Source organism: Camelus bactrianus, chromosome 1 (assembly GCF_048773025.1).
Source record: "Camelus bactrianus isolate YW-2024 breed Bactrian camel chromosome 1, ASM4877302v1, whole genome shotgun sequence".
NCBI lineage: Eukaryota > Metazoa > Chordata > Mammalia > Artiodactyla > Camelidae > Camelus > Camelus bactrianus.
In genome coordinates, this window is record NC_133539.1 from 33,591,348 (window position 1) to 33,609,514 (window position 18,167).

The window sequence follows — 18,167 nt, forward strand, 5'->3', positions numbered from 1 at the left end:
GTTTGTCCAACCTGAGTTAGCCCTTATGAGTGAGGAAAAGTGGCAAAGAGGCTAACTTTGGGTAGAGATGGGAAAATAAAAAAGGAATAGAGGCTGAGTTGCTTAGGAAATATAGGGCCACTGTGGTCAGTCTAACCAGGCATTGATTCCTGTATTTTCAGAATATTGCACATTAAGGAATGGTGGATCCCCTAGGTGGTCACCAGTTGCTACGTGGCATTCAGACCTCAATGGTATGGATCTACGGGGTCAGGTGTTGGGCTTACTATCCTCCCTTAGTTCACAAAATTTTGGTCCTCATTGGGATTCCACAAAGAAGAAAAAACTACAATAAAAATTATCCTAAAATCTACTGAATTAAAATGGTAAAGGTAAAATTGCTACAAGAAAAAAACTGAGATAATGATCCAATGTGGTTTTGCCAATAAAAATCCTAGAGTGAAATTCAAAGTTTGGGATAAGGTTGCATAATAAAGGAAAATAGAAATAGTTGGCTTTATATTTAAGCCTCAAACCAGATGCATTAAATTATTTATAATTAAATTTTTAGCCCTAGGGGTATATCTTACTAAATGGAACTCTAAATTTGCCATAGCAACCCAACCACATCAACTAATGAAAGCTAACAAATTATAACTCAGGCTATGAAACTTCCTAAAGGAAGGGATAATTAATCCAACGGTTTTCCCCTTCAGTTGTCCAATTAAGACACAATGAAAATGTATGGTACCTGACTATGAATGATCACAGTTCCACAGTGCTTCCTATAAACCTCTAATCCCACACATTATTAAAATAACAAATTCCATTCAATTGGCCATTAGAAGATACTTTGCTGTGATATTTGGCTAATGTGTTCTGCTCGACGTCTCAACAGCCTCCCAGGTGCAATTTGCATTCACCTTCGAAGGGAAACAGTACAGCTTTACTTGGCTCCCATGATACCTGAATAGGACAGACATACATAAACAATGCAGACTATAACCCCACCACACCCAGTTGTTCCTCAGAATCCAGGTATGGCATTTACTGATGATGCTCTTTCTATATACACCAACACAGATTTTTAGAAATATATATGCACAACATCCTTTAAAGACATTTGTAAGAGTAAAAGGATATAAATTATTTTTCCCTAGTGGCATCCTGGTCCAATCAATGAAGTAAAAACCAAATTTCTGATTGGGTATTTCTCTAATTTTAGATTGAAGCAGTTTTTAAACTTAGTTTCATTGAGATGAGCTCAGTTTTCCTTCAAAATAATGACTACCCTGCAATGAGTTTTACTGAGTTGACAGATGTTTACAATATGCATAACCAGATACATACATAAACATTTAAGACTTCTATAGAAGTGCAATTGGAGGAGGGAGAGGAAAGAAAATGAAAAATACCAGATTATTTCTTATTAAACTCATCCAGAAAGGGCATGAATTATACAACTTTAGGGTGCATTTGACACTAGATTAATGGAAATTTATTCACAGAACTCCCTAGGAACAGAGATGAGCATATACTATTTACATTTCTCATTTTACATATTATAACTTTATACATGCCGACAAGTTATATACTTAAAAGACCAGCAGGCAAATATTTAATGAGAAATGATCTTTTGATCCTGTTTTGATGTTTAGTTACATATGGAAAAACACAGGAGTTTAAAATGTTTACATCAAATCCAAAAAGCTACCTTGCATGAGGACAAGGGAGACTACATACTTATCAAAGTCTTGATGCTATAGCTTTAATTTAGACTGAAAATTATTGCTCTTGTTTCTGTTGCAAATACTGCCTTTATTACTCCTCTTGATGATGAGGGGGTCTTCCATGCCAGTTCTGGATGTGAAACAATTCAGAGGTTCAGTTTAAAAATCATTTTGATCATTTTCTCCTAAGAATATAAAAAACAACTCTAGTTTTTCTTCTGCCTAGTATTATAGGCAATACTAGGCAGAAGAAAAACTAGAGTTGTTTTTTATCAACTATTGCTTTCAAAAGTTGCCAGATGAAAGAAAATATATTCTAAATAAACTTTTCAGATCCGAATAATGTTGTAATCCAATGACCACTTGATGTATAGAGAGCTGACAAGAGGCCAATATATAATAAAAGATGTTTATAAATACATTTCTGTTTAGTCAAGAGATGGGTAATCCTTTAACTTCAAAATTGAGCCACAAATTAATAAAAGAAAATCAAGAGGTTGATCTTATAACCGTTAAAAGAGATTTTACTTATATTTACCTTTGCTACGTTTCAATTTGCTAGAATATGGTTCTAATGACACCAAACCTATGAGCTTGATTTTGAAAATTATGATACGATTCACAAGTTCTCACCAGCTGTCTTTGGAACACAAATTGGGGGGTTGGGGGGGCAGTTGATGCTTGAAGAAAAGATAGGAGATTGTAATCAGTGCTTTGAAAATCTACTGGGAGATAATCATCCCAGAAATATCTCAACATACATGCTGACAGTGGATTATCTCTGAATATGAAGGGCAAAAATAGCTTTCTAAGCACCTGCAGATTATTTCTTAGTTAAGATTATTATATTAAGAATCCAGTTTCCTCAGTTGCCTCACCAAACTCTAGAATCCTGTAACTCCTGTTCAATTTATACTCACATGTCCTTGAAAAAAAATTATTCCCAGGAGGGAATATTGTAAATGCAGCTGCCAACTCAGGAACGTTACTTGCCACCTGTTCTACGAGAATTAGGTCTTTAGCCACTGCTATCGCTGACTCTCAACACGCTCTGAAAGGATTTCAGGGCGGAATGAGGCCCTCTGTGTTCTGGGAAAACCTCCAGAAGAGACCTTCAGATACTTAGATATTTTCATCAGAAATTTTTTATGAACCTAGATCCTTGCATCTTCCCATTCCCAGAAAAGCACTAAAACTCCTCATGACTAGCAGCAACTTCCTAGTGAGATACGTACTTGGTTGCATGTACCTCCTTCACCAAAATCACATATACACTGTCTTCTCCCCTTACCTCTTCAGAGAAGTTTCTTAGGGCTCTCTGAGAGGGTGTTTCCGGGGCTACAGTCCTCAGTAAGACCCTGAAGAAACTTGACCCAGAACTTTTAAGTTGTGCTTTTTATTTTTCAGTTAACACAGTGTTGTAAATTGTGACATCTTACCTGAGTAAATGATTGAATAGACTTCCCCTTAACTTTCATGTTTCAGCAAGAACCTCTCAGTAAATCTTACACGTTAAGATTTTTATGGAAAAAGAAAGAAATGTTGTTTGTAAGCTTCTGCTAAAATCAGAAGATATTTTGACATTATTCATGTGGAAAATATTTATGTGCAAATAACAAACAAATAAAATTAAACCATTTTGTTTTGGTAACCACTTCAGTGTATTATATGACAGCTGAGTGAGGGTGACTGTTGTATTATGTGGCAATTGTTTTTCCCAAACAGCTAAATATTTTCCATATATTGTTTCTTTTTCCAGATGAAAAATGCATACAGCTCTAGAAAGTTTTGGAAATTAAAAAAAAATGTTTTTGACCTTTAGATCAAACAATTTTATTAATATTCAGTAACATGAACATTCAAAAAACAGCCATCAGCATATTTTCTGCATTCCCTTGACTTACTTTATGTGAATAAGAAATCAACCACATATTCAAAGTGGATATAACCTTGTTAAATATTATAAGCTTTTTTTAACCCACAGATAACTGAGAAAAAATACATTAACTAATAATTCACCAGTCTCTGTAAAGACAACATTACAATCTTCTTCATTAAAATCTTTAATTTAATCATTGTAGTGCTTAGTTAGAAAACATTTTAGGGAAATTTTCACAGTATGTTCACAAATTTAAAATGTAATATATAAATCACCCAGACCTACACAAGACTCTGCTATTTATTCTAACTTTATCTTAAGTGGAGAAATTACCAGCATACCAGAGAATAATCCAAAGGTTTTACTTGATCTACTTTTCAAAACTCACACTTTTTGTTTAACTACATGCAAAATGGACAATGTTTTTTATGTGAGAAAATCAGATGTGTTGTCCCTACCTGGCACCCCACCAGCAGACCCAGCTGTATTAGAACAATTTTTAACATTTTAAAATTCTATCTTCTGGGCAATTTTCAGGGAAAATAAGTCAATGCACTTGGCCAATCTTGTTGAGCATTTTACCTCTACTTCTGGTGCATGTGTGGCAGATGAGTCACTTCCAATTCATTCCTTCAACACATATTTATTGAGCATTAACTATGTGCCAGGCACTCTGTGCTGGTTATATTGATGAAAACACAATCATGGTGTCTAAAGCTATTCTCTCTGGGAATTGGGAAATGATCATTTGAAAGCTACAGAGAGGATAAAATAGAAACTGGATGGGAAAGAGATGGAATGCAACAATCTCCTTGAACTATATGTTTCTGATACACAAGCCAGAGAGAAGCCTCTAGGAGTAGATTTTTTTTTTTTTTTTTATAAATGGCAAAAATATTTTCAGCTCTTTGGAGAAAAACCTACTTCACTCCTGTATAAAGGAGAGTTTTCTCTTTAGATACAGAGAATTCATACTTCTGCTTATAATTTCAAGTCCTTTTACCCTCCAAATTCATAGACTGGTCATAAGGAACTATCAGGTCTAGTTACTGATACTCCCAGCCCATAAGGTCATTTCAATGTCTGTTCTTAAAAAAGTATATGAACGTGGTTTGGATGCATCACCATATTGTGTTTTTTCCGTAGATAAAGCAAATTAAGCAATGTAGATCAAACAAAAATTTCTATGCTACTCTGACCAAATCACTTCAATGGGTTTGAACATTAATCACAATTCAAATTAAATAGCAAAATATTTTATTTTCTGAAAAACTCTATTTTATTAAGGTCTACTTTAACTTAAGAGTAATGAAATTTTTCTCTCAAATTTTCAAGTATGAAGTCTGTCTCACCTAATCATGAAGTAAAAGTGTAAACTCCAGACCACTAAGCTTCATGGCATATTCAAAGAATGAACTAAGTTCCACATATACGTACTGTAGTTAGCTTTTAAAGCTCAGTTCCATCTGGACTTATCTCTCATTTTGTTCACAAAGAATTTAGTTTTATGTTACAGTGTATTCTTTTGTAAGAGCTCCAAAATCATGGTGGGCAAACTTCTACAGAACCCTGTCAGGCTGGAGCGCACAGACATTTGAACCCAGTGCATCAGGGCCTTACCAAGAGAAAACCATGTCAACTGGGTTTTAAAATGAGGAGAAATCACATGTTTTCTTAAAGCATTAATAGAAGGGTCTGCAGTTTATCCAGTGCCTTCTAATATAGCAGATATCAAGGAGGGTTCATTCATTATCTTTTCTGAATTTAAATCACCAAATTTAATATTACGTGTTGGACAACAGTTTCTAATCAGAATAACATACTTATCTGAAAAGGGTTACAGAGCTGCAGACAATGCACCTGTGTTGGAATACAGAATATTCAACCAAAGCTTTCAGAAAGGGGGGAAATCTGGGGGTGGAGAGTTGGGGGTGGGGAGTAGTTCCTAAATCTAACTCTAATGAGAGATTATATAATGGTCTATCTTATAGACCAAATTAAATCCACACATGTTTTCTTTGTAGTCACAGTATTGTTACATGTATGTTAATTATTTCTGAGTTAACTTTTCTTAGGAGAACCATGAATTAGCCAATTTGTCACTGGCCCCACCATTTCCTGTTGTCCCACATACAGCCCAATTCATATCATTATGTTCTCTAGCAGCCCCTGGACTCATGCTCTGCATAAACTATTCTACTTCTTATTTGAAACACTGTTCCATGAAATCTTGAGTTATTTTTATCCAGGAACTTAGATTAAGGTTGCTTCGGAGTTTCATTTAGACATGAGCCAGCTTATACTTGATTTGTCTACATGATGGATATTTGCAATGTCACAAATTTGAAATTTGTACACTATCTTGCCCCATACTTTATGGCGGGCTATTATTCAGCTTCTTAGAGAATGGGAAGTTTATATTCCTGTAAAGCAATGCTTGGATCACAGACAATAATAAAAGTGATCAGATAACTAAGATCTAAATATATCTGAGTCTGAAGATTAGAAGAATCTCTGTATCACAGTTGAGCATATGAAGCATATAGTTGTCATACTGAGACTAGAAGACTTTTGTTTGGATTTATGAAAGTTGGTTGCTCATGGATATCCCTTGGATACCCCAAACTGAAGAGTTTAACCAATTTGCGGTTCAGAACTGAAATACTTCACCAATGCCCCTGCTGTGAGTGAAATTGACTTAGATTACAAAATCTACAGTCACAGCAAGGGTCAGGGGCGAAATCACATCACTGCTCGAGAGTGTCTCCTGCTAGCTGCAAGCCAGGATGTGAAGAAAACAGAGAAGACATGAGGGCAGAAAATAAACAACAGAAACCTCAAAAGCAGTAACTACAAAAAAAGTGTTATGTGTTTATAGCATTTAAATTCTGCCTCACTGGAGAGGTTGCTGGTGTTTAATTACAACCTCATCCTTTATTTGTTTAGGATTTGATTTGAGCAGTTCTGTAAAAATGGCTATATCTAAAATTTTCAAGACTTTTCCAAAATACTAATCACTCAGCTTTTAATCCTTATTTACCTCTCACAGTAAATTAGAAGAAGGACATCCAAAGGAAATGCACAATGTGATTAGTGCCCTCCTGCTGACAATACAACAAGCAAAAACAAAAGCAATTATAATAATTTATTTTCAAGAACGCCTTCGAGTAATTTCTCATGCATGCATGTGTATTCATATATATGTGTGCATACACGTACACACATACACATAGAGTGTGTTTTTATGCATGATATTAGTCCTCCAGACACTAATTCTTATTGCTAAATTACATTAGATTTTTTGTAGTTTTTGGTGACAACTGTTTTGAACATTATCTTACTAATAGACTGGAAATGCTTATTATTTGGCTATAATGCTGTTGTCTCTTCTTTAGACAAGAATCTCATTATATCTCCCAAGTGTCTAGTTGTTCCCAGCATTTAAGTGCTGTTTTTAAAACCAGGGTCCAAAGTTCACATGCATCAGAATTCTCTAGAAGGCTTACTGTAAAAGCATTTTCCCCAAACTTCTGAATCACAGTCTCAGGGACTAGGCAGTGAAATCTTTATTGTAAATACCCAACGTGATCCCTCAGGACACTACAGTTTGAGAACTGAAAATTGTGATTTTTAATATAAAATTGTATTGTAATATTAAATATAAATATTAGACCTCTAAGTGATAGTAGCACAATTCTACCAGGCATAACGAATTCACACTTTCAATTTAATTTTTAATGTTAATTTGCCACAAAACTTTCATTTATTCATTAATTCACACAACTATCATGCTGACAACGGTCCCTTCATTGAGTTTACAATTATGTAAGTATATAAAATATACATTTTTATCTGTAGATATTTGGCCTAACTATGGATCAATGAATCTTTGCAAAAACTATCTCTCTGGAGTTCCTTGGCTTGCAGTTTAAGAACTACGGTTGCAGGCACATGAAAAGACGTTCAACATCACTAATCATCAGGAAAATGCAAATCAAAACCACAATGAGATGTCACATCACACCTGTCAGAATGGCTATCATCAAAAGTCTACAAATAACAAATGTTGGCAAGGATAAGGAGAAAAGGGAACCCTTATGCAGGTGGGAATGTAAATTGGTGTGGCTACTGTGGAAAACAGTATGGAGGTTTCTCAAAAAGCTAAACACAGACCTACCCTATGACCCAGAAATTTCACTCTTGGGTATATATCAGAAAAAAATTTAAAAAACCCACTAATTCAAAAAGATATGTGCACCCCAATGTTTACAGGAACATTATTTGTAACTGCTGAGATAAGGAAGCAGCCTAAGTGTGTCCATCAACAGATGAAGATAAAGAAGATGTATACATCTACAATAGAATACTACTCAGCCATGAAAAAAAATTTTGCCATTTGCTGCAGCATGAGTTGACCTGGAAGGCATTATGCTAAGTGAAATAAGCCACAGAAAGAAAAATATTGTATGATATCACCTATATGTAGAATCTAAATAATACAACAAACTAGTGAGTATAACAACAAAAAAAACCTGACACACAGATTATGGGTTGTGGGAGTGGGAGATACAAACTATTAAATTTAAGATAGGCTTAAGGATGTAATGTACAACAGGAGGAATATAGCTAATATTTTGTAATAACTGTAAGTGGAGAGTAATCTTTAAAAATTATATAAATTTTTTTAAAAATTTAAAGAACTACTATTGTAAATTATAAGTAGATTCTTAGCCTATTCTGCACCAAATAAAAATATTTATCCTTTCCTAATATCTGTAACTAGTCGTAGCTATGCAATGTTCATATAACAGAAAGAAAGAAACATGTTCTGGTATGTGTTCATCTGTGAGTTCTCTTAAAATTGGAGAAATTATTGAGAGAACAGAGTCAGCAGTTATCAACTGTAAATATCAATTTTCAGAATTTGAATTTGCTAAAAGCCACCTTAATTAAATAATTCTGAATTCAAATGATTTCATCTTAGGAAAGGTAGATTTACATGAGTAATGTTATAAAATAAAATTAATGACTTTTTGATATATCAATACTTCCCCATTTATAAAGTGCAAAAGAAAAAAATGCAGAAAAAATTAAAGGTGGCCTGTATCTTTACTTAATGATGATCAATATTATTTGGGTAGATTTTCTAGTATTATTGTATTTTTTCTTTAAAGAGTATTAACATGCTATAAGGATTTTTTATTTTATATTTTTTATATTTTCCATATTATTATAGTTCTTTGTTATTATAATGATAATTAGTACATAACATCTCATTAAAATATGCTCTTTATCAGAGTTTGCTTAAACATTATTGCATTTTTAAGTATTTACATGGTTACCAAAATTATTTCAAAGTAATAAATGGCACTGAAATGAATTTCAGGCTCAAAGCACAATATAAATTTTGTATTGCTGCCTTTGGGCAAATTTCTAGGAGTAGAAATATGTACTCAAAGGGCATAAAATATTAAGGCTTTTGATACTTACTTGGAAATTGTTTCCCAGAGTTTTTATTGGCTTTCTGGATGGCATATGAAAACACATATCGAAATCTTTAAAATGCCTTTGTTATTTAACTTGACTATTAGTCATTTATAAAAAAACTAATAATGAATAGGCTAAAATATGTGGAGCTATTTATTGATTTAAATTGGGAAAATCTAACAGTGAGAATTGGTTACCTAATATTTAGAAATGAGATTACATAATATTTTATAGCCAATGAAATATTCTTGAAGCAAAAAATGATATAAAAGTTGTTTTTGATAGTGCTACAGTAAAAAACTTGGTTATCATATATATTATATATGTGGTTATACATGTGTATGACTATAAATATGAATATATATATCACTTGAATATTACATATATTTACATAGGTCTGATAGAAATGCATGTAGTTTTAAATATTGTTTTAAAGTCTTTCTATATACATGTATTTATATGTCAAAAAATAGATTCTGTATTCAGAAAAAAACAAATACACAAAGTTTACCAATTTCATTTACACTAGCCTTCGGTCAAAATGTTATTTTCCATAACTTTGAAAGTCATTCTTAAAAAGTCTATTTGAAAGTGTATTCTTAAAGCTAAATATAGTATTTTTCAATTGAAGAATAGTCAGTTATAATGTGTCAGTTTCTGGTGTACAGCACAACGTCCCATCATACACATACATACATATATTTATTTTCGTATCTTTTGTTATTAAAGGTTACTACAAGATATTGAATATAGTTCCCTGTGCTATACAGAAGAAATTTGAGTTTTTTAAAAATCTAACATTTGCTAACATTTGCAAATCTCAAGCTCCAAATTTATCCCTTCTCATCCCCTTTCACCTGTAACCATAAGATTGTTTACTATGTCTGTGAGTCTGTTTCTGTTTTGTAGATGAGTTCATCAAAGCTAAATGTAGTTTTAAATAATTTTGTGTACATTTTGTGTAATGAGGTAAATTATGTGCTTTAAATTTTTTAAAGTAGTACTGATATGTTGAATAGATATATTCATTTTAGAAATCTTGCTGCTATCAAGTACATTGTGTAAAAGAATTCAACCTTTACCCAAAAGGTCACTGGTGACTTTGTGTGGGCAAATCATATTTACAAGAGTGACTACTATTCCAAGAATGCTTAGCCACTCCTTCCTGAGGAGTAGATAGCATTGGATGGGGCGTTTACTAACCAGTCTGATACTGAACAAGAAGATACTTAGCTTCGTTGGGCTTAAAAATATTTTTTTTCTTAGGGAAAAAAAAATCACTTGTTTTCTCTTTGCAATATGCCTAATAATCCCACATTTATTAGCAACTGAATTTTGACACATGTAGAACAACTCTATGTAGAATAATTCTTTATTACTTTTCAAATGATTTCATAATTGCTAACAATTTTGAAATAAGGCTACCATAAAAATAAGTAAGATACTAAGTACATACTGTAAATTAGGAATACAATTTTTAAAATCATCTCTGCAAAGTACTTTGGAAATACCTGTTATATTTTAAGTATCTGAAAGTTGTAATTTCAAATCAATATATGACATATTAGATGGCATTAATTTCCATGCATTATTACTAAGATATATTAGACATTTCCAATATAAATTAAAATCTACTGATACAATATCTACTCCAAATAGGTGCAGCCTAACCTGGTGCCTATGAAGAAGTTTCTGTGCCTGAAGCTGGAAGTGGAACATAGCAAATCAGTGCTTTCATTTCTCATTTTGAACTTACTAGAACTCATATTGAACTAGTTTTATTATGTTCTTAGGAGAAATTGCACAATTTAAATAATCTATCTGCAGTTTCACTTTTGGCATTCTTATAAGCACCAGTATAGCTTTCCACAGAAAATTTGGAATACATTTTTTTCCATCAAAATAAGTAGTACATTTTTGTATATAGTTTTATATAATTTATGCTTTTCTTTTAGGATGCCATATAATGGTGTAAAAATTAGAGTATGAATACTAATTATGTATAAGTAGGATAATAATTTTCAAATTAAAAGTAGAGAAACTAACAGACTCGGAGGAATGAACTGACATTTATCAAGGCAATGCATAGTAACCTGTAAGTTTACTTCTCTTTTCTATTAATATTAAGAACAAGAAGGCATGTGTTTATGTTCTATTTATAATAAATTTCTTTCTTTTGTATAGTATGTGATACCAATTATTCTACTTTCCAGGAAATTTTAATATTTGTATGAGTCAATTCTCATTATAATAAGAAAAGTTCTTTCTCTTTGCTACAGATTACAGTCAAGACTGAGTTTTTCACATACACCAGCCTTTGGTCACAAAAGAGAGTGTATTGGGCAGGGCTGGGGGCAGGGTGATAACAAGCTCTTTTACTAAAACATTTCAAAAGAAGTATATTAACTTGTCAATATCACTCTTGAATGTGATAAACATTTGAAGTACTGCACACTACTGAACTTTTCAATTTGATGTGTTTTATTTTAGAAATGCATGATGTTCCCTAATTATGTCACTTAACGTTGAAACCAATTATACCTGCTTTCTCCAGCCACTGCCCTTTACTAATGACGGCAGACACTGCCCCAGACAGGAGAATGTGCAGCCAATAGTCATTCTATCCTTCTAAACTGTAGACTTCTAAATCACTTCAAATTTTTTTTCTACTTTCAGAGGCAATTTTTCTAAAGTTAGTGCTAAGGCAACAAATATTCACTGATGCCATATGCATTTTATTCAAGATATATACCATAAATAAAAGAACCAGTGTATGTACCTGTGCTTAAAAAACATCTGCTGCATGGTAAGTGTTGTACAATTATAAATACTGAAACAATATGTGGTATATAATTAGAATTTTAAAACCTCACATTATAATATTTTATATTTAGTTCATTTGGTGCTTCATTTGGGAGATTATGACTTCAGGACAACAGCCGTATTTAGTTCATTGTAACCTTAGTTTTATATTTTGTAAGAAGCGAGAGAGAAGCCTTGAAAAAAACTTGTAATTGACTAGGTAATATAAAAGGATCATATAGTGAAAATACTGAATTTCTATTTCTGTTTATTCACAACTTTGTATTTATTCAATGACCTAAATCTGTGATTCCAATTCAATAGAAATTTTACACTGGCCTTTTTAAAGACAAACTGTTGAATGTACCACTAGATGGCAGAAAAAGATCAGAAAATTCCCATTGCGTACTCAATACTTAAGAAGTTATGTATAGGGCACCTAAAAATCTTACTTGAGGGACCTATATACATACATTAATTATGCTTCATTATCAACAAAACATGCTTTATAATTTTTAAATCAAATATGTCTTAATATGAAGAATTTTATACTTTATTTGGTATATGTATATACATATATATGTACTACATAATTCATATACTGTGTGTGCATGTGTGTGCATGTACTAGCAAGTTGTGTGTCTTATGTAGGACAATACTTGAGGAAAAATAAAAATGTAGACCTATGACAATATATATATTCACATTTTCTCTTGGGCGTAAGTCCTATGTTAATTTAAATTTTTACCTTTCTAACTAAGAATAATTCAATAATAATTATCATTATATTCATAACTTTAATACCATACTTTTATATTATTACATACATATGAATGTATTTAATCTACTATATTTTACCATTTTAAATTACTAATAAATATAATCTACTACTCAAAGATAACTTCTAAATTCTTTTGATTAATATTTACATAGGGTTATTGATTCATTGAAAGTTCCAAACAGCTACTCATATTTGAAGGAAGGTTCCTACTTCCATATTAGAAGAATTTGGTAAAAGAGTAGAATATTCTCTCTGGTAATCCTTAATCTGCCCTTGATCAAGGAGAGGTTCATTTTTGTCTAAACATAAAATTAGGAAAAGCCTCAGACTGAGCTACGAAACACTGGATCCAGTTTTGTCTCCACAAGTGATACGCTCTGTGATCCTTTGTAAGTCAATGAACAGATGTCAATAAATAAGTGAAAAGAATTTGGTTGCCAAAAGTTCTCATGAAAAAAAAAAAACTTCATTAATGTATGAATGACTTTTTTTTAATTGCCACACTTTTAGAGAAGCTTGGATGAAACGGTGTTGTGAATCAACTGTAGACCCTCCTAACCTTGCTTGTTTAATTTAAGGTTGAATTTTTAAAGAGTTTTTACATTCTGTCTTACCTAGTTGCCTTTTCCTTTCTTATTTTTCCTCCCCTATTACTTATCTTCCTCCATTCCTTCTCCCTCTCTATTTTCCTAGTCTTCTGTATCTTCTTATTACTATCTTTAGCTCTTTAAGTACAGTTTTGCATAAATGGTATTTGAGAAATGTTAACAGTTCATATTGTGACTTGAAGCTGTGCAGGGAACACTGTGAGAGCCTGGAGTCACCCAGAGGCCACTGCAGGAGCCTGACTTCCACCCACAATCCCTTCCATGATTTCCAGAGACTTCTGGGTTCTTATTTGACTTTCCACAACTTCTACTGTTTATTCTTAGGCTAAGAGAGACCCATTAGATTTTCTAAAAGTTCACCTAGAGAGATTTTCAGAAGCCTCTGGTTTCTAGACTTAACTGGAATGTTCTCACCCGGCTCCCCAGATGACAAGCAAGACCCGGATTACTTTTTCATGTCTGCCAAACTGCGTTTGGTTAGTTTTTTAGACAGTCAACTTGTTCAGTTTGCTTAGGGACTGTTTCCTGCCTGGTGGTTTCCAAGTTAAGTATAGGCTTTTCTCAAATCTTTGTGACTTCTATCTTAGCATAGCATCCAACAGTTTGATTTCTCACAATGCAGGTATCCGTAACAAGCCAGGAATAACGAAAGAGATGATGATGACAACGACTTCACCAACATGAACTGATCTCATCATATGCCATACACTCACCTCGGATCTTGAAGGGCTGTAATAGCTTTTGCTAGATTTTACTGAGACAACAATCACTGAAAAGCTTAACAACAAAAGGTTTTCTCACTATGTCACCTGTAGGCTGAAATTGTCTGCAGCTCCGCTAAACAAGTCTTCTTCATTGGGTTCTAGGCAAAAGAAGCAGCCCCCAGCTCAGTCTTATGGAAGAGGGAAAGCAGAAACTCAATAAAAAAAAGTTTATATATAAAAAAAATTGAAAGAAAGAAAGAAAGAAAGAAAGAAAGAAAGAAAGAAAGAAAGAAAGAAAGGAAGGAAGGAAGGAAGGAAGGAAGGAAGGAAGGAAGGAAGGAAGGGAGGGAGGAAGGAAGGAAGAAAGAAAGGAAGGAAGGAAGAAAAAGAAAAAATATTTTCAAATAAAAAAAGAAAACCTCACATTTTAACTGGGGCATATTTTCTTTGATTTAATAACCTCTGATATATCATCTATTTTTCCTTAATATTTTGGATTTGCTCCTTTAATGTGTCTAGATTGTTCCTATAATCACTTGAGGAAAATAAATCCTTACTGCATATCAGTTTACCAACAGCTGAAAAAGTCTTCACTCATTCATCTCAAAGAAAGAGCTTTCAGTGAGGAAAAAACATAAATATAATCCAGTTAATCTTTCCATAAAAGATCTATCCATGGTGTCAGTTGAATGAGAAGAATAATCACAACCCTCTATGGACATGTTTTACATTTTTCTCAAATAAAATGAATGTTGAGAGAGTTTTAAAAGTAGAAAGGAAAAGTCACCAACTAAAGACACTAGTTTATACTACTATCCTGCTAAACTTTAAACACATGCCTGCTTTTGGTTGTGCTTAAATTTAGAAAATACTCAACAACTATAAACTCACCATTTAAAAATTTTTTTCTATATGAGAAACTTCCTACTCTCTTTTGTGGTGATAAAACTATCAGATCGGAAAAGTGTGTTCTTAGCATCAAACTTATGTTCTACCTGTAAGGTTTTATTTAACGTTCTCTGAACTCTCCACATCTGCTTATAATAAGAATCAAACTATATGCAAGGATTTACTAAGATTCTAATCAACATTTTAAGAGAAATATTTCCTTCACATTTTATATTTCCTATTGAGATTTTTTTCCCCTCACACCACTAACAGTTGCTAAAAAATATACTGCTTATGGCCCAGGGTGTCTTCAGTGTCATTCTTAATCGATTATGCCCCAGTTGGCTCCTCACTTTACTCTCATATTATTTACAGCAAATATGAACATCTCCTTTTTCATTTCTTCATTCTATTTTTGCATATTCATTGATATTTCATATCTATTGACTTTCAAGGAAATTTCAAATTCCATTGAAAGCTAAGGCAGTTGTAATACTAACCAATGGTATCATCTGCTTATTAAAACACACACAAAAGCACACACAGAGTATCACAGCAAGTTAATCATCTAATTCTATTTTCAGAATGTATCCATCTAGGAGTTACTTAACTCCCGTGAAATATTAGCAATCTGCTTACAATTCTTCCAGATACTGGAGAGACCATAAAGAGGTTGTGGGCCAGACCTCATCCACAGAGTTTAGAATTCAACCATCTATATTGGATCCTAACAGAGGAAAGTTATTTTTTTTCTTTCTCTTATTTCCTGCCAAGTTTTCCTCAGCTGTTGAGAGTTTCTATGGCTTTTATCCAAGGAGTTTTTGCTACATAATAATTGCACAGTGTTTTCTAAAAGAGAAATGTCCCTCAGAAAACAGCTCCTGGACACATTGGTCAACAGTTTCTTGAGTGCCTTCCCCTTTGGAAAAGAACACTGAAGTCAATGCACAGAAAAGACTGCCAACCTCAAGCCAAGCATCACTCTTACACATAAAGTAAATGTGTCTGGTTGTTATCAGGTTATGATGTTTTCTGTTATTAATTGGACTGGCCATGAAACCTATGGTCAATTAATCTTCAACAAAAGAGGTAAGAATATACAATGGAGAAAAGACAGTCTCTTCAGCAAGTGGTGCTGAGAAAGCTGGACAGCCACATGTCAACCAATGAAGTTAGAACACTCCCTCACACCATACACAAAAATAAACTCAAAATGGCTTAAAGACTTAAACATAAACTTCCTAGAAGAAAACATAGGCAAAACATTTTCTGACATAAGTTGTAGCAATACTTTCTTAGATCAGTCTCCCAAGGCAAAAGAAAGAAAAGCAAAAATAAACAAATGGGACCTATCAAGCTTAAAAGCTTTTGCATAGCCAAGGAAACCATAAACAAAGAATAGACAACCTATGGGAGAAAATACTTGCAAATTATGCAACCGACAGGGGCTTAGTTTCCAAAATATACAAACAGCTCGTACAATTCAATATCAAAAAAAAAAAAAAAAAAAACCCAATCAAAAAATGGTCAGAAGACCTAAATAGACTTTTCTCCAAAGAAGACATACAGATGGGCCACAGGCACATGAAAAGATGCTCAATATTGCTAATCATTAGAAAAATGCACATCAAAACTACAATGAGGAAGTTGTAGTCAGAATGGCCATCATCAAAAAGTCTACAATTAAAAAATGCTGGAGAGGGTGTGGAGAAAAGGGAACCCTCATACACTGTTAGTGGGAATGTAAATTGATGCAGCCACTATGGAGAATAGTAGAGAGCTTCCTTAAAAAAACAAAAAACAGAGTTACCAAATGATCCAGCAATCCAACTCATATCTCATATCTAGCACATATCTGGAAAAGAAAAAACTCTAATTCAAAAAGATACCTACACCCCAATGTTCATAACAGCACTATTTACAATAGCCTAGACATGGAAGCAATCTAAGTGTCCATCGATAGATGTAAAGATAAAGAAGATGTGGTGTATATATCAACGTACATTGAATGAAATACTATTCAGCCATAAAAAGAATGAAATAATGCCATTTGCAGCAACATGATGGACCTAGAGATTATCAAACTAAATGAAGTAAATCAAAGACAAATATCATACAATATCACTTATATGTAGAATCTAAAAAAAAAGATACTAATGAACTTATTTACAAAAACAGAAACAGACACAGATTTAGAAAAACAATTTACGGTCACCAAAAAGGAATTCACTGTTTATGTGAAATTAAGATTGAACTGGGGGGATGAAAGGATAAACTATAGGAGCTTGGGATTAGGAGATACACAATACTATATATAAAATAGATAAACAACAGGGACATACTGTACACCACAGGGAACTATATTCAATATCTTATAATAACCTGTAATGGAAAATAATCTGAAAATATGTATATATGTGTTTATAGCTTAATCACTTTGCTGTACACATGAAATTAACAGAATATTGTAAATCAACTATACTTCAATTAAAAAGACTCAAGTTGATCACGTTATTAAAACAGTAAATACGATCAACTTTTACATTAACCTGTATACCCTGATTGGTAATTCATAATTTCATGTTTTTATTTTCACAAATAATAAACTAAAATCTCACCATACATTAAAAAAATTTCTTTCCTTCTAGAAACTTTCTAGTCCTTGTATTAATTTATCTGGTATCTGCCATAAGGTAAAAGGAAAAGCTTGCAAATTTTTTCAAGGGCATTCCTGGATTTGGAGGACAGCAATCCTTTGTTGTAAGGAGCTGTCTGATGCATTACAGAATATTAGCATTCCTGTTCTTCAAGCAACAAATGCCCGTAGCTCCCTCCTCTCAGTGATTGTTACCACTAAAGCATCCCAATTATTTTACTAAAGCCCCTTGGGGGTGGAAGAGGTATTACAGGCCTGAGAATTACCATTATGCTAAGGATGATTTTTTTCCACTAACATTAAAATATGATACTGTATACATTATAAGTCCCTACATTTTAAATACATATATACAAAATTAAGCAGAGGGAAGTTTCAAGCAAATAAAAAATTTCTGAATATTATTGTTACAATGCTCAGATTAAATCTTCAGTATTGCTGATTCTTTAACAAGTCTGGGTGATCCAGAAAGAAAATCTTATCCTTTGTAAATAGACAAAGAATCTTGGAAACCATTATAGTCCAGTGTCTTTATTTTACCAAAGAAGCATCTAAGGTAAGTTAAAAAGTGGATGTGGTCACCCTTGCATCCTGAACTTCTGAAAAGTGGTATTTAAAGCCATGCCCACTTTAATAAAAAGATGTAAACGTTT